The sequence below is a fragment of the Arvicanthis niloticus genome, chromosome 14, assembly GCF_011762505.2.
Source record: "Arvicanthis niloticus isolate mArvNil1 chromosome 14, mArvNil1.pat.X, whole genome shotgun sequence".
In the NCBI taxonomy this organism is placed as follows: Eukaryota; Metazoa; Chordata; class Mammalia; order Rodentia; family Muridae; genus Arvicanthis; species Arvicanthis niloticus.
In genome coordinates, this window is record NC_047671.1 from 22,713,792 (window position 1) to 22,735,019 (window position 21,228).

At 43.2% G+C, this 21,228-nt stretch overlaps 1 long non-coding RNA gene across 1 annotated transcript in view; it reads right to left on the reverse strand.

Annotated features, from left to right (window-relative positions):
* Window positions 1-424: 424 nt before the first annotated feature.
* LOC143434282 (uncharacterized) overlaps window positions 425-21,228 on the reverse strand; it is a 37,902-nt gene continuing 17,098 nt past the window's right edge. The window contains exons 2-3 of the long non-coding RNA XR_013103637.1: window positions 3,942-4,156; window positions 425-3,064 (exon numbers count right to left, since the gene is read on the reverse strand). This is a non-coding gene — a long non-coding RNA (uncharacterized LOC143434282). The remainder of the gene's footprint in view (window positions 3,065-3,941; window positions 4,157-21,228) is intronic.

Genomic DNA, 21,228 nt, shown 5'->3' on the forward strand with positions numbered 1-21,228 from the left:
GACTTCCAGGAAGACAACCTGGGAAGACTGCACACTGAATGATGTCCAGAGAAGGCAAAACTATGAAGAAGTTCAGGGGTTGCCAGGGCCTGGGGGAAAGGGTATCATGAATAGACCATGAAGGAATTTTAGGATAGTCGGTCTATTCTATCTAGTACTGGAGTGTCAGCTTCTGTCCTGTTTAAACCGCAGAATGTCTTGAAACCAAAGATGCTCCTGAGTGACTATTGCTAGTCAATGTGGACTCCCCAGCTGTGCCGTTCTGGGTGGGATAGTGACAGTGTTAGAGGCGGGACATGCAGCTGAGCTACAGGAGAGCGCTCAGCAGTTCCCACTCAGCCTCGCTGGGAACCATTTTAAAAATAAACTCTGTGCGTGTTAAAAATGAGTACGAAAAATTCTGTGTCATAAGAAAAATCAAGTGAAGGTTTTAACTATCAGAAGGAAGCCATTCCAAGCTTGACTTAACCCTCTAGCCATTTGGATATTAGAATTTCACTGGAAAAAAAAAGAGAGAGAAAGGAAGGAAGGAAGGATAAGATGAGATCAGGGACAAACAATCAGAATTTGCAAAATAAAAAAAGGAAAGGGGGAAATTAAAAGACTCTTTTTCAGAAGGAAGAAATTCCGACTCTCACTTTGTCCTCTAATCTCATGAACGGTTTTGGCATCCAGAGAAATGTGAAAAGGAATCTGATCTACAGGATGGGGAATGGGCTGAAAGTCATCTGAGTCTTGCAAAGCTTCCTTGGAGATCCCTGTCCAGTGCAGTGTGATGGAGAAGAAGGTGGCATCCGACAGAAAGCACAGGGTGATGACCCTTTGAGCATCACAACTCTTCGCTTACGTCATATCTGTCAGTTTTCAAGGAAATGGAAATTTTGTAGTGCAATATATCACTTCATGGTACAATGTCATCAGACACTTAGCACAGAAACATTTTAAAAAATTCCAGCAGATTTAGTCACTGTGAAGTAACTTATGTGTCACCAAGCTTGTGCCACAGTCACAGTCCCCACAGGATGGTGACTATGTTCAGAATGACCCTTCAAGGGACTTTCCTTAAGGACCTGAATTCATACGGTGGCCGATGATTTTCTTAAGTTTTCAGCGTATCCCATCTCTATGGCTTGTTGGAGGACTTAATCCGATTAGTTTACCTAAATGAGAATTTTCTTCTTGACCAGGAGCACAGATTCTAGCTTCTGTTAAGTTATCAGCATGATTTTATCTGATGAATAAGTCCATGACCTAATGTCCTGTCTGACCACTTGACTGTGAGGCCAAACTCTTCAATGTGAGTCAGAAGAGCTTCTCAGGGCCCCTTAGGGGAAATGGCTTTGAATATGGCAATATCAAGAAGGAAAGGAGCCACAGAGTCACATAACACATCATGTCTTTACTTAGGAAATAATGACCAGCCACAGCAGAAATCTAAGGAGAGGCCTTGGGGCTATGTGAAATGCAAGTTAGAAAGAGCTATAGAGACAAGAAAAAGGGCTAAAAGAAGCTTTGTGTATATTCTTTTAATTTTAATTTTTCCATTCATTCATTCATTCATTCATTCATTTGTTCATTCGCTCATTCATTTTACATCCTGATCACAGACCCCCCTCTCAGTCTCCCCTCACATAGCCCCTCCACCTATAAACTCTTTCCTTCTGCTCTGAGATCCCCATGGGTACCAATCCACCCTGTCACCTCTAGTTACTGTAGGATTAGGTACATCCTCTCCTACTGAGGTCAGAAAAGGCAGCCCAGTTAAGGGCAGGCAACAGAGTCAGGGTAAGCCCCCATTCCAGTTGTTGGGGTCCACAGGGTTCAGTTTAATTGACTCTATTGGTCTTTCAGTGGAGCCCTTATTCCCTCTGGGTTTCTCAATCCTTCCCTCAACTTTTCCACAAGACTTCCTGAGCCCAGTCTAATGTTTGGCTGTGGCTCCCTGCATCTGTTTAGTCAGCTGCTGGGTATTTTTGAAATGAAGAGATGTATGTTCAGGAAGGGCCTGAGCCTTTCGCATCCTCTGAGCTGATGGAGAACCTGGGAGTTGAAATCTGAGATAAGGTACCATAAAGAGGGAAGAAAATGTAGCAAACACTTAAGATAGTAAGTAATAGCATTTTGAAATGTTAAGCCAGAGGTTCAGGACTCCCAGTCCCTCTCTGCTGTGATCACTTGGGATCCGCTGCCATAAGTGTGGACATAAATACTGTGTTATCTAAGAGGATGACTGAAGGATGGGGAGGCAGAGGCAAGAAGACTTACTGCAAAGCCCTTCCCAGCAGTTCAGAGGCGTGCTTTGCCATCGCCTTATGTGAGAGAACAGGGAAATGTGAGGAATGGAGGGCTCTGGTTTATATCTTCTAGAAGGCAGTCTGCATGGGACACAGGGCATGCTTGACAGAAATGATGCAAAGTGAGAAATGTTAGCAAATGATAGGCTTTTAGATCTACCAGGAACAGGCGCCCAGAGGGTAGCCAAGGAGATGGTCCCTGAGAGGTCAGTGTTCACCTGCAGGAAACATTCCAGCCCTTTCTCTGGTCCACAAAGCATCCGTTGGCTTGTTCCTATTCTTCTTCTAAAGAAGGACTGGAAAGGCAGTATCTCCTAGCCGAGGTGAACAAATAGCAGCTACTATGAAACTGGCCTGAGAACAATTGCAACGCACAGACTTTCTCTGTCTCAAGGCCTTTCTCCACACACCAACAATAGAGGCCACTACAAGTACCATGACTACAGCTTCACAGGACCTGATCCTTCAATGGGACACAACGGGAAGGTGGGTTCTGGAAGTTAAGCTTAGCCAAAATATCTTAATAAGAGAAAGACTTACTTCATGGCTGCCCTGAACCATTCTGAGGAGCCAGAGCCTATCAACACATCACAAAGTTCCAGCAGCTTCCAAAAAGGAGGTTCCCAGAAAGAATCCCTTCATAAATCTAGAGCAGTCAACAGTCGTTGAGAGAACACTTTTTCTACGTTACTGGGCCAGGGCATGTCGCTGTCTCGGAGCTTGCAGAGCACAAAGGATGATAAATGGCCTCCTGATGCCGTGTTAAGTGCCTAGAGGAAGACAGAAAGGTCTGTATGTTATCAAATCAGGGAACAACCAATGACAGATTCATAAGCTTCTGTCCTTCAAATTCAGGCTAAATAGATATCTAAGTGATGTCTAGCCTTGGCTTTGGCTCACAGCTTAAGGTAGACAGGCAAGTCTACTTTCAGTATGTGAGGTTATTACAAACCAGCTATGCAAAGCCTTTACAGTTACTATTGTGGGACTTAAATAATGTCCTCACAGCAGAGGTAAACTGAAAGAGAGGAGGTAGCCAGTTGAGAGTATTCTCTTTCATGGTTAACATGTCACATATACTTTCTATGAATTTATGAGGGTTTAGGGGATTAGAGAATTAGTTTAGATCTGGACAAGACCCTTGTAGTATGTTGAGCACCCAATTCTCTGCTCATGTTCTATAGGGAATGCAGGAGAAAAGAAACTGTAGGTCTTGGGGAGAGGATTTTGATAGTCTATTTTGTAAATTATGGCCTAGGGTTGAAACAGCAAGTGAACACACAAAATGACATGATCCTGTCAGTGGGAGTTGAGTGAAGAACTCAGGGTTAGTGGCTGAGGGGGCTCAGTGGATAATGTACACAGAGAACTAGGGGCTTGCTTAGCTGTGCAGGACTGGGTCACATTTTGGATCTGGCTGTCTAATCAGGGACTTTACAGGAGGTTTTCATGCATAGAACACAGGGCAATCTAACAAGGATGGATGGTTCGTCATGGAAAAACAATTGGAGAAAAACCAAGGTACTATTGCAACAGGGACACGGGTTTGGTGTTGGATTGTGTTTTAGTCAGGGTTTTACTGCTGTGAACAGACACCATGGCCAGGGCAACTCTTATAAGGACAACATTTAATTGGGACTGGCTTACAGGTTCAGAGGTTCAGTCCATTATCATCAAGGCAGGCACATGGCAGCATCCAGGCAGGCATGGTGCAGGTGCAGGAGGACCTGAGAGTTCAACATCTTCATCTGAAGGCTGCTAGCAGAATACTGGCTTCCAGGTGGCTAGGATGAGGGTCTTAAAGCCCACACCCATGGTGACACACCTACTCCAACAGGACCACACCTTCTAATAGTGCCACTCTGTGGGCCAAGCAGATATAAACCATCACAGATTGAAGTCCCCGATCTGTTTCATCAAAGCAATGTGACATTGAACAAAACACTTAACCTCTGAATTTTGGTTTCCCTATCTGTAAGATGCAACTGTACATATCTTTAGGTTGTAAGAAGTAAAAGAGACAATCTGGAATCTGGAGGTGGGGGCTAGATTAGTCGGTAAAGTGCTTGATGTGCATGCATGATGACCCAAGTTTGATCCCCAGAACCACATTGAAATAAACGAACAAAAAAGAAAAACAAGGACAAAAACTGAGTGGATGTGGTGGCACACACTTATAATCCAAACACTGGGAAAGCAGAAACAGGAGACTCTGTTTCCCAACCTAGCTTGATCTTAGTCTCAGATACAAGTGACAGACCTTGTCCCCCCAAAAATCAAGGTGAATGGTTCTTGAGGAATGATATCCAAGAACCTCTGACACTATGTGTACATGTATGTGTAGGCATGCATACCACATACATACATAACAAGACAATCTAAGTTGAGCACCGAGCGTACAGCTCAGATTTAATAACTTGCAACAAATACATTCTTCTAGTCTCCATGAGGGGAGGAGGGCCTGGGTCTGTCTTGTTTGCCATTGTCTCCTAACAAGGGACACAGTAAACTGTCTATACCCATTTAAAAATAACAAGTGATGAATAGATAGAGAACACAAAGAAACCCAAGCAAGGCACTCACAGTAATGCCATTACCACAAGGACCAAGCACCTTTAAATGAGTCGCCACATTTATTTAGATAGAATTTCCATGGGAATATTTCCTCCTTGGGTCATGGGAAAAGCAAACAACAAAAATACAAAGAACCTGATATCTCCTTAGTGGCATTATAATTAAAAAGAGGATTATCCGAGGGGATTATGCATGGTAACATTATCATGTTAAAATAAATCCAATTATTCATTTGTAAAAGTTCAATGAGTGTTCAGGTTTCTCTATAAAGAAGCAGCAAACAGCCCTGTCAATTATATAAAGCCCCAGGTCATTTGCTGAGCACACAATAGAACAAGCTATGGCTGTTCTAAAGAACGGTTTGTTTTTCTGATAAATGATGCCCTGAGCATTTATGAGTAGTTACAATAGCTTAAAAATCAACATGACCCCAATTCATCAGGTTAGGTTAGTGTAGCTTAACTACGATTTTATGGTTGGGGGTCACCACAACATGAGGAACTGTATTAAAGGGTCCAAGCGTTAGGAAGGTGAGGACTGTTGTATTAGAGCAACCAACAGGCAACCTTGTCTGGCTTCCTAGAGGAGGGATTAGAGTCTGTTCTGAGGAAAGACAGGGCTTGTAGGAGTGCTGTTTCAAATGTTAATGCCATAGGATCTTAGGGCTTTTTAGACTCTTGGGTCCCATTGAGTGTAGCTCACCCAGTCTGGTGTGGAATCTACTCGTGGGTTCCTAGTTATAGCCACAGTGGTGCTCATGCCAAAGGACTCCCAGTCACAATTTAAGAAAGCCCCTTTAACAGTGTCACTGAAAATCCATTCCTCCCTCCACTTGCTTTCATTTTCACACACTCAGGTACAAAAATGAAAAAGAGATGCTAAATGCGTCGTTTCAATGTTTCTATGATAAAAATTTAAATATTAAAATTTAAATGTATACACATGTATATGCTAATACATGTATGTATGTATGTATGTATGTATGTATGTATGTATTACAGTGAAAGTTTAGGACTTTGACCCAGAGTTTGCCAAGATCCTGAATTCATTCCCTTTTGTCATGGCACAGGTTCTTTTATTCTAAGGGTTTTGCAGCCCTGAAGTCCAAGTGAGTAGGAGTGGATTCTTTGCTTGGGCTGATATATTGGTCAGATGGGGCTCTAATCTGGGAAAGTACTCACATAGATTGTCAGCATTCTGTACCCCAAATATTAATAGAATTAAGTCAGCATCTCTGCCGTGAGAGGGGTACCCCACATTCATTGCCTAATTGATAATACCCATGATGATACTTAGTCCTCCCAACACTTCTGGTCCCTCTGGTCTCCACCCCCATCAGATGGAGAAAGGCTTTGCTTTCTAAAGGCTCTCATGATTATCTTCCTTTTGATTAGCTTGAAGTCAACTGACTGATAACTTTAATTATAGCTTTAAGATCTGTAATGTGAAACACACGGCAGGGGTGGTAGCATATCACAGTTCTGGGCATGAGGACACTGTTGGGCTTAAACATGAGGATGAAGCCTCATATATTCAAGGCTTGGGCTATAGATGCTAGTGATATTGAGAGGTGACTGGCCCTGAGGGCTCTGTCTTAAAGGTCCAGGAACGACTCTACTGATAGATTCAGGCTGAGATCATGTTACAAGAAGTGGCAGACACTTAAGAGAGTCTTGGTTGGAGTCAGTAGGTTATCAGACACTTTTGAGAGTGATTTTTGTCCCTGACATCTTCCTGCCCCTCCTCCCTGGTTGCCACGAGATGGGCAAGTTCGTTTTCGTACACACTTCCTCTGCCAGAAAGCTTTATCTCAGCACAGTGATGAAACCCATTGCCATGTACTTTTGAAACTCCAGATCAAAATAAGCACTTCCCTGCTGCTTTGCTGTCTGCTGTCTGCTGCTGGTGGTTGCTGTTTACTGGTTGCTGGTTGTTGGTTGGAGACATCCTGATCAAAATTGCCTCAAGGAACTTGATGTTCCTAATCAGCCGGAAGTAGTGTAACAATATCAACACTCTCTTCCTCCCCCACCCCCACTCCTAACCTTCTTTCTCTCCTACCTAGTGTTCGGGGGCTGGAAAGGAGAAGGGTCGTAGAAATAAGAACCCATAAAGTAGCCAAAAGTCCAGTTACCTCTCCTCCTTTAAACTGTTTCTCTCAGCTATTTGTCACAGCATGAAACACTAACTGACACAAGCGGGGAATCTTGGAAGGCACTCTGGAACTCTGTCTATCCTCAACCCCATTGTTTTTCCGTGTCATTTGCATATCCTTAATCAAGTATGGTCACAGAAAGATCTAGAAAAAATGAGTTCTTCCTTGCATTGTTCACTTGCTTAAACACCCTTTTTTTTTTTTTTAGGTTGGCCTGGGTAAATATATCTTTAAAATATACTTCAGATCCAGTGTTAAGAGAATTGAGATCACAGTTCAAATCCTTTAAATTTCAAATCCTCTCATTTTCACCGGAACTCGCAGTTAATTATAGAGTTATTGATAATGAGTTTCCAAACTACAATGACGTCAGCTGCTTCCCTGCTAAATCTCTTCCAGAAGCCCAACATCTTTCAGTTGATTTGAACTGGAATTTGGGATGGAAGCACTTCTGGACACTTTGCAGCAGGTTTTTCCAGAGAGAGAGAGTCTCACTGTCACTGTGGAATCCTAAATAGGCTTCTCCCCCAGGATGCTTCCAAGCTCTGGAAATATCCATCAGTCCTTTAACACAATCCAAGCGTTCTTGTTTTCTGGGTTTTGCAAACCGTCAGTTTCGATTTTTATTGAGCAACATGAAGTGGGGTTGTTTATGGGAACAAACAAAGTCGGCAAGCATGCTTTCCAAGTGCTGGATCTTTCCATTCACTTAACTAAATGAAGTATCTCTGCTATGCCGGTAAGAGACAAGATTGGGGGCCTGGGGAGCATGCATCTGCAAGGATTTGGATGTAGAGTGCCTCCCTGAGGTCATTTCTTACAATCAGGCCTATTCCGAGTTGGTTTACTTTTTAAATCTCTAGGGTAAATAAATTAGACGCAAATTGTAATTCCCTTGTGGTAGAGTAAGCTGTAAAATAAGGAATAAATTAGAAAATGAAACTCCATGGTAACTCTTTATTCTCACTAAACACCCCTAGTGGTTCTTTGCAAGAGTTTACAGACATGGAGACTGGAGCCTCCCTCCCTGAGACTGTGAGCGCAGCCCTGTCATGAGATGGCAGCAGAGGTTTCTGTAATGTTTCCAGATAGAATCTAAGAGTGATGGTATAGGATTCACTGGTGGGCCAACCACCAAACCCCGAGCCCCTTGCCCATCCTACTGAAGGAAGAACTCTTTACGTGCTGTTCTCTCTCCATAGCCTGGAGCTCCCACTGATACGTTGAGATATACCCTCTGTCGCTACTGAGGTATACTTACAAATGATGAAGTACACCCACAGCTGCTGCTGAGTTACGCTACGGACCTGAAGTATGCTGCTGCTAATGGACACTGCTGGAGTTCACCCACGGACACTGCTGGGGTTCACCCACGGACACTGCTGGGGTTCGCCCATGGACACTGCTGGGGTTCACCCACAGACACTGCTGAGGTACTACATGGACTCTGCTGAGGTACACCCCCAGAGGAAGTGCCTTTTCTGCTACCTTGCTCAGGAGGCTCCTCTCCTTCTTGTGGGTCCAACTAGAATGCCTGCAAATAGAGATGTTCCCATCAGGTTTTGATAAATGTTATAGAAACTGATCAAAACCATTCACAATCACTAAATATCTGTGGGTCCATGATTATAGAAACTAGTCCTGGCTGCCCATCCTGGTTCCCCAGAGGGTTTTTTTGTTTTTGTTTTTTTTCTCATTCTGTTTGCTAACTTAATGATAGTCATATTCTGCCTTCAAGGGATCTGTCTTTCGACGGCATGCTTTAATTACATGTATTGAGGTTCATAGCCAATCACTGGCTTTCTCTTCTAATGTCTGTTCTATCTATCTATCTATCTATCTATCTATCTATCTATCTATCTATCTATCTATAGCTCAGGCTGCTCTGGGACTCACACTAGCTATCCCCCCTCCTTAGCCTTCCACCTGCTGAGATGATGCACATACACCAACAAGCCTGAGCCATATTGCTGCCCTCTGCCCCTTTCCCTCTAATAACTGATGCTAGATGTGAGGCCCAGAGACTCGAGTATGTTAAATAAGTGCTCCTCCATGAAGCCACACCCTACCCGTATTTGCATTTTAACTAGATCTCCTGAGAGACCATCAATAAGAATGGAAGGAATTGTTCTAGCAGGGTGGGACTCTTTTTCTGCTCTGTGTGATAACCATAGGCTGTCAACCATGACCGTTAAATATTATTGTAAGGAATTCCCCAGTACTGCTTGGATTTTCTGTTGTGTGGGCTAGTGCCATGCCAAAAAATGAACTACTAATATAGTTCAAAATACAGAAACTATCTAGTTGAATCTTCTCATTTCACAGATTAGGAAAATGAGGTTCAACTAATTTTAATGAATGACCCCCAAACTGGACTTGAAAATTTAATAACAGAGTTTTTTTTTTTCAAGTTTAAATGTATCTGTTATGCTGAGGTTATAATCATGAATACAAGATGTTTCTGACATTTATTTTAAACATATGTCCGATAGTCAGGTTTTGCACTGAACTGGCATTTGCTCACATTCCTATCAAAGCATATAAACTTCCAGGAAATGAAAGCTTTGCTTCATCCTTTGATAGAAATGGAATCCTGGAGAAAGGTGGTATTTGAAGTTCCTTACTTATGCTCAAGAATTGGCTAGTCCCTGCTCATTTTTATTGAGTGTTAAGCTGGTTATGAGGCTGTGTCTTAAAATCAATGTCCATGGTATCTCCTGTCCCACTAAGCTGTCTGTTGGTGTGTGTAACAAGGAAGGCATTGCCCAACATCGGAGTAGGTGCAGGTCAACTGAAGATGTCTGTCTGCCAAAATAATAATAACCTTTGGGTTTTCCCACAGTCATCAATAAGAATATATTTAATTTTTTTTTTAACCACAAGAATCAGTTATTCAGCAGTAAGGATTGTATTCCAGATCTTTTTTATTTTTAGTAGAGGCTAAATTATTACATGACTAGATCCTAAAATACAGCCAGATGATATCTACTATTGTATATTTGACTTAACCAAACTAAATTCCAGTTTCCCATAAGAACACAATTCTCCCATCCAAGTATTAACCAGGCCTGGCCCTGCTTAGCTTCCAAGATCAGAAGAACAACAAAAATGTAAGCTGAGGACAACAGTTTCCTGCAGGAATAGTCAGAAATGCCTGGAAGCATTTTTTTGATTGTTACAACTGCTGTGGGGGAGGGCCCTGCTGTCAACAGAGTGGATAGAGATGGAGGTTCTGCTAAATATCTTATGATACACCAGACAGCTTCCATAGAAAGAAAGTGGCTCCCAGGGCCTGTGGTGCTGAAGCTGGAACCCCAATCTAAAGAAAGAAGAGTGCAGTCTGGTGAGTAGCTTCAGAGTCCTCCATGGAAGATGTGAAACCCACATTTAGGGCCATATGCTAATCATGAAGATTCAGGATCAATGCAAGCCTAGCAGTATGTTTAAAGGGCAGCATAAGAACAGTGACATCTCCACAGGAGCTATTATTTATCCAGCCCAGTACTGGTGCCTTTCTCAATGGCATTTTCTCAGTTAGATTTGCTGTCTTCACAAATCATCCAAACTCCACATCTTTCATCAGTAGACATTATTTTCACGCTTCCGGGATGACTAAATGGTTGTTTCAGGTTGGACCCAGCAGATGGCCCTGCTTCAGGCAGCAGGTCTTACGGGGCTCGGCTCTTCTTTGGACTCAAATTTGGATCTGCTCCACGTACGTGTGTTCTTTCACCGAACACACACCAGCTGTTCCTGAAAGGTCCTGCAGATGTGCAGGTCAGGGAGCAGACACCGTCAGGCCCATTTTTTTTTTTTTTTTTTTTTTTTTTTTTTTTTTTTTTTTTTTTTGTCTTTTGTTTTTTTCTGTGTGCTAGAGGTCAAACCCAGAACTTTATGCATGCTGGGTTTTCACTCTACCCACAGAGCTGCATCCCTGGTTCTTCAGGTCGAGCATCTTAAAGCCAAGACTCCCAAATGGGACACACACCTCTTTCCATATCACAGCCTCAAATAAGTCACATGGTCTAGTCAGCATGGCTAAATGGAAAATTACCTCTGCAAAATCACGTGGCAAAGAGTGTCATGGGAATGTTATAGCGGAAACATAGACATGCATATTCGTTTCTTTTTATGATGACAAGATTAATTTATTAAATAACCAATTCACAAGTTATGTCAGTTTTGTTGACTTAACTTGCCAAGGAATTGCAATTTCACTTGATACTTGCCTGTTAGCAACAACAGATTATATTATTCTAATTTTAATGATTAATGTTAATTCTTCAATCATATACCATACTTCATGGACTAGCATGGGTAGGTATTTGCTGCTGAATTTGATGACATGACTTCAGTTTCTCATCCTCTGTGGTGGAAGGGGAGAGATGACTCCTACAAGTTGACTTCTAACCTCCACATGCATGCTATGGCATGTATGCACCTTCACTCACATACATACATACATACATACATACATACATACATACATACACATACATACATGCACATGATAAAAATTTAAAATTTAAAAATATATACTTCACACACCATGTGTGTGAGAGTGTGTGAGAGGCAGACAGACAGACAGGCAGGCAGACAGACAGACAGATAGACAGACAGAGACAGAAAATTGCCAGGAAAGGGTTAAAGAATCTTCAGAGTTCAGAGAGGTTTCTGAAGCTGGAAGCAGACACAGGAGTAAGGTGAGTCACTGGGGACTGGATAAGAAGTAACTATATGCCTCTGTCTGAATCAGTTGGTGGGTGGAGCCTCTCAGAGGACAACCATGCTAGACTCCTGTCTGTGAGCATAACAGAATATCATTAATAGTGTCAGGGATTGGTGACTGGGAGGAGGGGCAATGAGAGGGATGTAAAATGAATAAGTAAACAAAAAAAATTAACTCCAGATGCAGAGACGCTCAGCGTCAGAGATCTCAGGTCCAGGTGGCAGGCTGCTCTGAGGGTCAGTGTGATGTCCACTGGATGTCACTGGACATGTCACAGGAAAAACTGCACTGGAATTGCAGCCTGGGGACAGAGGCAAGAGCTCTTCACTGTGGCAGTTTTTCAGAATAAGACTCTGACAAGAGGACAGGTCAGTGTTTCTGCCACATTTTGGTCTTGGAGTCTCCTTCATAGTAAGAGAGAAGCCCGTGTGTTTGGTGTTCCTGGTGCCAGCTGTTTGTACTTGCAGGGGCCCCAATGACACAAATTCTTTATCAGTTTATGTCTCCTACCCAGCTCACACATGGTAGTTGCTTGCTTGTGTGAACCAGCTATAGCTAGAGTCCATTCTTGGCACTCTTATTCAACATGGAGTTACTCCGGTCAAGGCTGTTTCTTTATAAAATAGAATAATTCAAGGCGAGGCATAGCTAGAGATCTGCTGCTGTTCCATCAACACAGTGTAGCCCATGAGTGTAACCTACGGCTCATCTTCTTTACCCCACAAAGTGCATAGTAAGCAATTCCCATACATAAAGTATATGTCTATATTTAATTTGACTTAATTTTTAACATGCACTTTGAAAGTCATATACAAGATACAGTGTGTCTTGATTATATCCACATCAACTCTGTCCTTCCAATGGCCCAAAGCCTCTCTGTAACACATCTCCTTCCCATCTTTATGTCCTTTTTAGGAGCTATTGGGTGTTGATGTCTGCTGTGACAGGGAGAGTCTTTTTTTTTTTTTTTGGTGGAGTCGCCACTGGTAGCTTGTCCATGCCCCAGCGGATGACCCAAGAACTATGTATATAGAAGAAGAAATAATTGGACTCTGTATAAAATGTATTTTGTAAACAAAATATTAACAGCAGTCAAATAACCTAATATGCATCAGTCCTTGGTCTCATTACCCAAACCAATTTTGTCATCATCATTTGTCAATCTCGAACCATTTGTAATACATATCTTTGAAATAATTAAGAAAACAATTAAAGATAGCAGGAGTATATTCTACATACTTTTACTAGTAAAAAAAAAATGTGATGAAAATTGTCATTTTTAGTAAGGCTGATGAGAATAGGGGCCAGAACTCACAAGTGCCAACAAAAAAATTACATAATTCTTTAAACGTCTGTACCTACCATACTTATTATCTTGGAATTTAAAGTAATCTATGTTTTCTAGTGATACTTTCCAGTGATTTTTTTTTTTTTTTTTTTTTTTTTTTGTCTAAGAACTGACAGGATGATAAATGTTCTGTTTGGTGATCAAACAGCTAGACCAAGAGACATATTACAGCTTTAAATCAAGAAATCTGAGAGCTCACAATGGCAAAGCTTTCTGTTGAAAGTTCTTTGGGGGCTGTGTACAGTGCCCTGCAGAGACATGTGTCTGTAGACCTCTGCTTGACCACTTCAGATGTGGCAGTGCTTATGTGGATGGGGTTCAAAGTGTAAGCAGTTGCAGATTGTTTAGGGATTAACTTCTGAATGTTTACCAGCCTCTCACTCACTGCAAACTGACATTGATAAGAGTTAAGAGAAGCATGCAAACCTGGTGGATTCACTTCCTGGGGCTGCCTGAAGAAGTGCCACAGTCAATAGCTTAAAACAACACAGAAGGTCACCATCTTACAGAGGAGCAAGTGGGAGTCTGAAGCCAAACCCTCAGTAGGAACACTGTGAAAGTGGTAAGGGACAATTCTCCCTTGCCTCTTCAGTCTTTGGCATTTCTTTTCCTAGGTGTATGTGTATGGGGCATACATATGCACATATCCGGACACACACACACACACACACACACACACACACACACACGCTACACATGTATGTAGAGCCCAGAGGTTGACACTGGTTGTCTCCCTTGACTGTCCTCCACTTTATTTACTGCAGGGTCCCTAACTGAACCTAGGACTTTCAGGATTACCTGGAGATCTATTTTCTCTGTCTCCCAAGGGAATGCTGAGATTCCAGGTAGGCCACCAAGCTTGCCTAGCATTTCTGTGGGTGCTGGGAGGGGAATTCTGGCCCTAGTGTCTGTTTGGCCTGCAGTAAGCCATCTCTCTCCAGGCTCCAGTCCTTGTCCCTTCTTTGCTGGCAGATGCAGTGCTGCAATCTGCACAGGTTGACACATCTTGTGTGTTTTTCCTTCTCCCTATGAGGGCACCAGTCAGTTTTATTCAGGTTCCATTCTATCCCAGTGTTGCTTGGTTTTACCTAATTCCATCTGCAATGAATCTTCTCTCTCCATAGAAGTTACCATCTAAAGATACTAAGGTGTCAACATGTCTTTCTGAAGGACATACAAGGAAGTAGAAAGTCAAAGTCCTTTAACTACAATAATCTCTCTGGACATTTGTTCCCACTGCTTAGCTGGAAACAACGGATAAATAACAAAAGCATGTCCCCGTACTTCTGGAATGGCTTTAATTAGCATAATGATGGAAAGTTTGGTCACTCACCAACCCAAGTTCTGTTTGAATTCCAAACTTCAAGAACATCACATCAACATCCTGAGTGTAGCATCCACGTATGATGATCATTACATCAGAAGGATAACCTCTTAAATTTATTACTGTGTTTTAGACATTGGATGATTTAGATCTTCTCTGCCTTTTAACATTACTGCTACAACCCAGTGTCATGGCACCGTATAAAACGGGGAGTTAAAACCATTAAAGCCCAGTTTCTCTAACACATTGTACGATGTCTGCTAATTAAGCCCATTTTTATTCCAAATGAGCCAAAAGGGAAGAAGATATTTCCCAGATTGGGCTTTGTTTAGAAAAGTTTGCCCAGTGTATTTCAACTGTAGGTCAGCTCTCAAAGTCCCTAGTCATCAAAGAGTAAATTCTAACTATGGGCTTTCTGGCATTTTCTTTTCATATCATTCTTGATAAGAAGTTATTGAGTATTCTGAACTTTCAGAAATATTTACACAAACCCCAGAGCTCACTGGTTAATTGATGGTCAGCTAACAAATCAATTACAGACAGATGTGGGCTGCAGCTGCACTCTGCATGCATTCTCTGAGCACCTCTGTAGAATGCTCCTGCAGCATGGGAATCTTTAGTGTGTTGAAAAGGTTAACTCATGAAATGCTTTCAGAAAACCCTCCTAGGACAAGGAGGGTTTTGACACATAGGTAAGATGCTTTTTATATATATTAAAGAGCAGAGTCCCCTTCTGTGTTGATAGCTTTGCTTGTCAGGAGGAGTTAGGGGACTGTCTGGATGTTATTCAGTTAATTGTCTTGATTCCATGTTCTGAGAAAGAAATTACATGGAGAGAGTGGTGTCTTGAACAAGAATGGCTCTCTAGGTTCATATATTTGAATGCTTAGTCCTCGGGGAGTGGCATAGTTTGAGAAGGATTAGGAAGTGTGGCCTTATTGGAGTAGGTGTGGCCTTGTTGGAGGAAGTGTGTCACTAATGGGTAGACTTTGAGGTTTCAAAGCCCAAGCCCAGAGTCTCTCTTCCTACTGCGTGTGGGACCGAACGTAGACCTCTCAGCTACTTCTCCAGCCCCGTCTCTGCTTGCATGCTGTTATCTTCTCTGCCATGCTAATGGACTAAATCTCTGAAATCATAAGCCAGCACAATGAAATGCTTTCTTTTTAAATAAGGGTTGCTGTGGTAATGGTGTGTCTTTACAGTAGAATACTGACCGAGACAGAGATGAGTGATGTCCCTTATCCTTAAGTGTTGGTATTATACATATTATCCGTAGTCACAAGGACACACAGAAACAGGCATAGAGTTACTGAGGTTTTTCTTTTCTGCCAATCAGCATTGCTTAGGGATTGACCTGACTGGAGCAATGAGAGAATGTAAAAAGGACAGGCATACAGACACACAACACAGAGATGCTGGAATACGGTGGGCAATGCTCCCCCTACTGGAGCAGTGCCAGCTATGCAACAACCTGGAACTTCTAGGGGGTCTCCTCAGAGGAGCAGTCATCCTGGAGGAAGACCCTGCACTTCTAGTTTTTGCTCATTCTGGTCAATGGTTCCTTAAACGCTCACACCTGGACCAAAGGGAAGCTTTGCCTTTGCCTCTGAACATCACTTAGGGAAGGATTTGCTAATTCCTCTGAAGTTGAGCCTTGACCTGGCTGTGTGCATACCAATGGCATACTCAGGACTCCTGCTCTTTGCACATTCATGAGAATGTGTGTGTGTGTGCTTTTACATTCCACTACATACATGTCATATCACATGTGTAGTTCAGAGGCAACCTCAAATGTTGGTTCTTACCTTCCATATTTTTTAAAACAAGATTTCTAGTTTGCTATCGCTAGCTGGTCTGTAAACTTCCAGGGATTCTGTGGTTTCCACCTTTCACCTCAACAGAGGAAGGAACCCTGGGTGTAGGTACTGCCAAATCCAGCTGTATGTGGGTTCTGGGAAGTCCAAGCTCAGATCATCATGTTTGAGTGGAGCTTTACCCACTGAGCTTATCTTTCTAAGCCTGGGCACACTTTCTATACCAAGTAGCCTATCTATAGGATTCCTGTGCATTACCCAACATCACATGGCCACATGCAGTGGAAATTGTTCTTTTTTATATCTCGAAAATGAGAAGACAGCTAGGATAAGCTGCCTGTCCGTGGCCACAGGCTACTGTCACAGCATCAATACGAACAATGGCTAGCTAACTCCAGAACCTATACTGGAGTTATTTCTAGGTTTGGGTTATTTAAATTATAACCTTCAACTGTTTCTTCTGTCTTCTCCAAAGACAGTCTATAGCTACATGTCAGCCCATGACCATTTCAGAATTTACCAACAGTGCAAAGAGAAATTCTGCTGTGTGGGCTGTAAAAGAGAAAGAACGCTAGCAGAGGCACTCCATCATCCAAACTGCTATCCTGGTACTGCGTTTCACTGTAGATCGGCCATGATGGCACTACTGAAGGTTGGGTCTGGACTGAGCCTCATCTTCTGAAGGACAGGCAGAGACACATCTGGGCCATCATCCCTTAGCTCATACTCAAAAGGCCTCTGCATTCTTTCTTGCTCACATAGGTTGTTACTCTCCCCGTGCAAAGCAGGTCTGCATGTGTTCTGTATGAGAATGAGGATTATGTGTGATTATAAATAACATCCCCAGACACTCCCCACCCCCCATGAGCATATTCCAGGAAAACATTTGGGAGCCTCGAGGAAGATGAGTAAGCAGAAGCAACCTTAGCCAGCTCTGGAAACTGCAAAAACAGGCGTCTCAGGTCCCACTGCCGAGGTTTAACCCTGTGCCAGGGAGCCACTATGAGAATCACCGTTTCGATCCACTTTGCTCTGAAAATATATTGTATACACACCCACATACTCTCTCTAAAAACAAAATAAAAGAACGGATCATCTGGCTCTCACGACTGAATTATATGAAGTGTTAGGAAACCTTTGGACTTTGTTCCTAGATGGGGAGAAGAGAAAAGATTGCTTCAGAACACCTCTTAACAGCTTGCCAAGCCTGTCAGCTGAAGTTCTGTGCAGGACAGAGGAGGACATTCAGCCTCTTGTTGACCTTGAGGGATGGGAGAAGGTAAATGTTCTATGGGTTACTTCTATCCTTGAAAATGAGAAGTGGCAAGCCCAAGAAGAGGTGCAGCCTGCCAAGACAGTCACTACAGAGCTTCAGAGCCCAGGAGCCTCCCTCTCCATCCGTGCTCCCCCATGGTGCTCACCATTACCTCTGGCAGACCTCTCCTGCATTACAGTAACTTCCCAGTGGGGAACAGGCCACCTCCAACAATCACAACACCTCATTAAGCCCTCCCTTCCAAAGTCCTCCCTCACTCAGGCTTCTAGTGGAACTGGGCCAATTCGGAAAACTACTGATAGATCTTTAATTCCATTTCCTTTCCCTCCCCCAGACTGAGAATAATCTTGTAAAGCAGCTGAGCAGCAAACAGCTTCGAGGAGGGCCTAGAAACCCACAAGCTCTCCGTAGAACCAGTGTTGCCTGGGCCATGAGGACTGATCCAGAATCACAGAGACAGGGTTCACTCTCTGCTTTGTGTAATCCTTGGCTCTGGTCATACAGTGAGCTATGACCCCTTATCTCTGTGTCTATGCTCAGCTCTTTGCCTATCCAGTGAATTGGCTTTCCCAATCTCTGCTCCAGTTGTGGTCAGTTCTTGGCCTACCTTACTCATTTCTTTATATTTTTAATTGACCCATAAAAGACAGTATAATGTTTTTGCACAAATATGGAGACATGGGTCAATCAGTGTATCTATTTGGGCTGTTATCTTAAACATTTATTATTTCTTTGTTAAAAAAACACTGAAAGTTCTTCCTCTGAGCTACTTTGCTTGGTATGGCACAATACTCTTAACAACGTCCATGATCTCATTTCCTCGAATCTCTATTTCTGGGATTTTGTTAAGTCCTTAGTCTTAGGGCAGCTCCATACCTACTCAAACTTCAGTTGTCTGTGTTTCTTTTCCAGCTGTAGTCTGAAACTCCCACAGGCTGAGCTGATTGCAAAGAATAAGATGGTAAACCCCAGAAGGCAGGGCAGTACAGTGGCCTGTATTATGGCCTTGTCTTAGTCAGGGTTTCTATTCCTGCACAAAACATCATGACCAAGAAACAAGTTGGGGAGGAAAGAGTTTATGCAGCTTACACTTCCTCATTGCTGTTCATCACCAAAGGAAATCGGGATAGGAACTCCCACAGGGTAGAAACTTGGAGGCAGGAGTGGATGAAGAAGCCATGGAGGAATGCTATTTACTGGCTTGCTTCCCCTGCCTTTCTCTTCTTATAGAACCCAGGACTACCAGCCCAGGGATAGCACCACCCACAGTGGGCTGGGCCACCCCCCTTGATCACTAATTGAGAAATGCCTTACAGCTGGATCTCATGAAGGTATTTCCTCGACTGAGACTCCTTTCTCTGCGATAACTCCAGCTTGTGTCAAGTTGAAACACAAAACCGGCCAGTACAGGTCTCCAGGACAGTTGGGGGTGGAGGTGGCTCTAGTAGAGGTGAGACTAGCAGAGTGAGAGCACTGTACCTGGTCCCTCCACTCTTATACCCAGAGTAGCTGGCCTCCCTTACTGCTACTACCACGATGGAGGCAAGAAATCAGAGGGAACTTTTGCAGATAGCTTCATATGATTTGATCTTCTTTAATTACAGTGAAGACATTTAACAATTAGGGAGCATGTATCCTATACAACAAAGGCACCAAATAAGTTGGTTTCCTCTGTTATGCAACAACACATTGGAAACACATAGTGTAAAAGGTCCGTGTAGAATATTAAAAGATACATATAAGGTTTCCTCTCCTAGATCTTCCTTTGTTTTTTTTTTTTTCTTTGCTTAGTTTAATCTTTATTTTTGAGATAGGGCCTTACTATTACCCCTGGCTATTCTGCAGCTCACTGTAAACACTTGCTCTTAAATATTTAACTCAGACCTGCTCTGTTTACACACACGGGCTGTCATGATTGTGAAAATGCTTGTGGCCATCCATTTCCATTGCCCACAAGATCTCTCAGCTCTAGGAATCTCGAAGATGGCTGCCTGTAATTATGCACACAGCCTGTGGCCACAGAGCTTGGCAAAGCTGTCTGGTCACGTAGGGACAGCCTTTTGAACCTTGATGCCGTGAATCACCCCCACGTGGCTAATTTATTTTGAGCGGCAAGAAATTTCTGAAAGACACATGTTTGAATGACTTTTAGACCATTCCTCTTTCTTGGGGGAAGTCCAGAGCTTATTTGAGGCATAGCATAGGCGTCCCAGTTGGTGACTAAGTCCACTGCAAGATGCCCATGGGCTTAAGGGTATCAAGACCTATAAGTGAAATTCTATCCAGAGATCTAAGGGAGATTTCTGTGGTGCCTGGACAGGGATCCTGCTGAAGAGCCTTTTCAGATAGGAGACTAAAAGAGGCATCCGGATACTATAGGAGCCGGCCCTGGGTGTTCCTGGAGAAGATGGTTTGCCTTCAGTCCAGGCTCTACCACTCAAAGTAATTGTCCTTCCCAGGCCTGTACTTCCTCATCTGGAAAACAGGACTGATATTTCTTAGCACATGAACGTATTGTGAGAACTGACACAGAACACAGCAGACCATTTGGCACAGGGCTAGGATTGCCTGGAGTGTTTTTGAGGTTTGGTAAGTTACAAGCTCACCATCTAGACCAGAAGCAGGAAGACAGAGCACACTAACTTCCCAGAGCACGAAGAATGGGATGGGTAATCCTCAGCCTGGCAGTAGATAGCTTATCACAAGTGACATAATGGTCTTTGGAGACATCCAGACCTATGCTGGGGGAAAAGGCCCCTCTTCTGGGAAAACAGACCAGTAAAGGCTTGGAAGGGGACTTGCAATGTGTTTCAAGCTCCATTTGATCTCAGGGAGGATAAATCTCTTTCTACATGGGATATTTTTCTATACCAAAGTTCCTTTCACAGGAGCAGCATTAAAGATCTACGGACAATTCCGCTGTTTGCTTGTTGCAACTCTTGACCTTGTGTTTCAGAGAAGTCAAGGCAGGAGAGAAGCCATCAGCCCTCAACAGGTGCAACACGCCACAGCTGCCAGTTTCATCCTGTTGAGGAGATACCTATGATTGAGAAGGGCACTTTCCTTTGTTCATAGGCACATTCGTCCCCAGAGAGCTCACTTGTTGTCATCCATGCGTGGTTTCCTGTGGTTATAATGCTGTTCGGCACACCTCTATTTATTAACTAGTCACAGATTTGAGAACAAGTATTTGGCCTTAAGGGAAAGAAAATAGTTTGCACAAGAAAGGCACTAGCTAGATGAGGTCGTTCCAATCACCTGACCCCTTTTCTTCGAGACTTGATTGAACACTGCAAGTGTGTTTGCAAGCTGTGAAAAAGACATGAAGTTAGGACTTCAGGGCTGTCACAGTGGCACAGCGCCCCTCGGAGCCACAGGCATTTGTGTGTTGGGGTCAAATGCAGGAATCTCTGGTCATTGTGGTCTTGTCCGAACGCTGATCTTTCATGCTGGTGTTAGGGGAGGGGAAGTCACATGGTATGCCTGGATTCCTGTGATTTTGCTAAGCTGTGCTGGTGTCCAAATGGATCTCCTCACTTCACAGTTCATCTGTAAAGGAGGCATCCTAGATAAGAGGGCGAGGCTGCAGTGAGGCTGATTGGGAGTCTGACTTCTCCTCTGTGCTGGCCTGTGCCCCTACCAAGGAATGAGTGTCCACCATGTTGCCCTTCACTTATACCTTTGAAATGACCATTTTGCCAACATTAGGGAGCA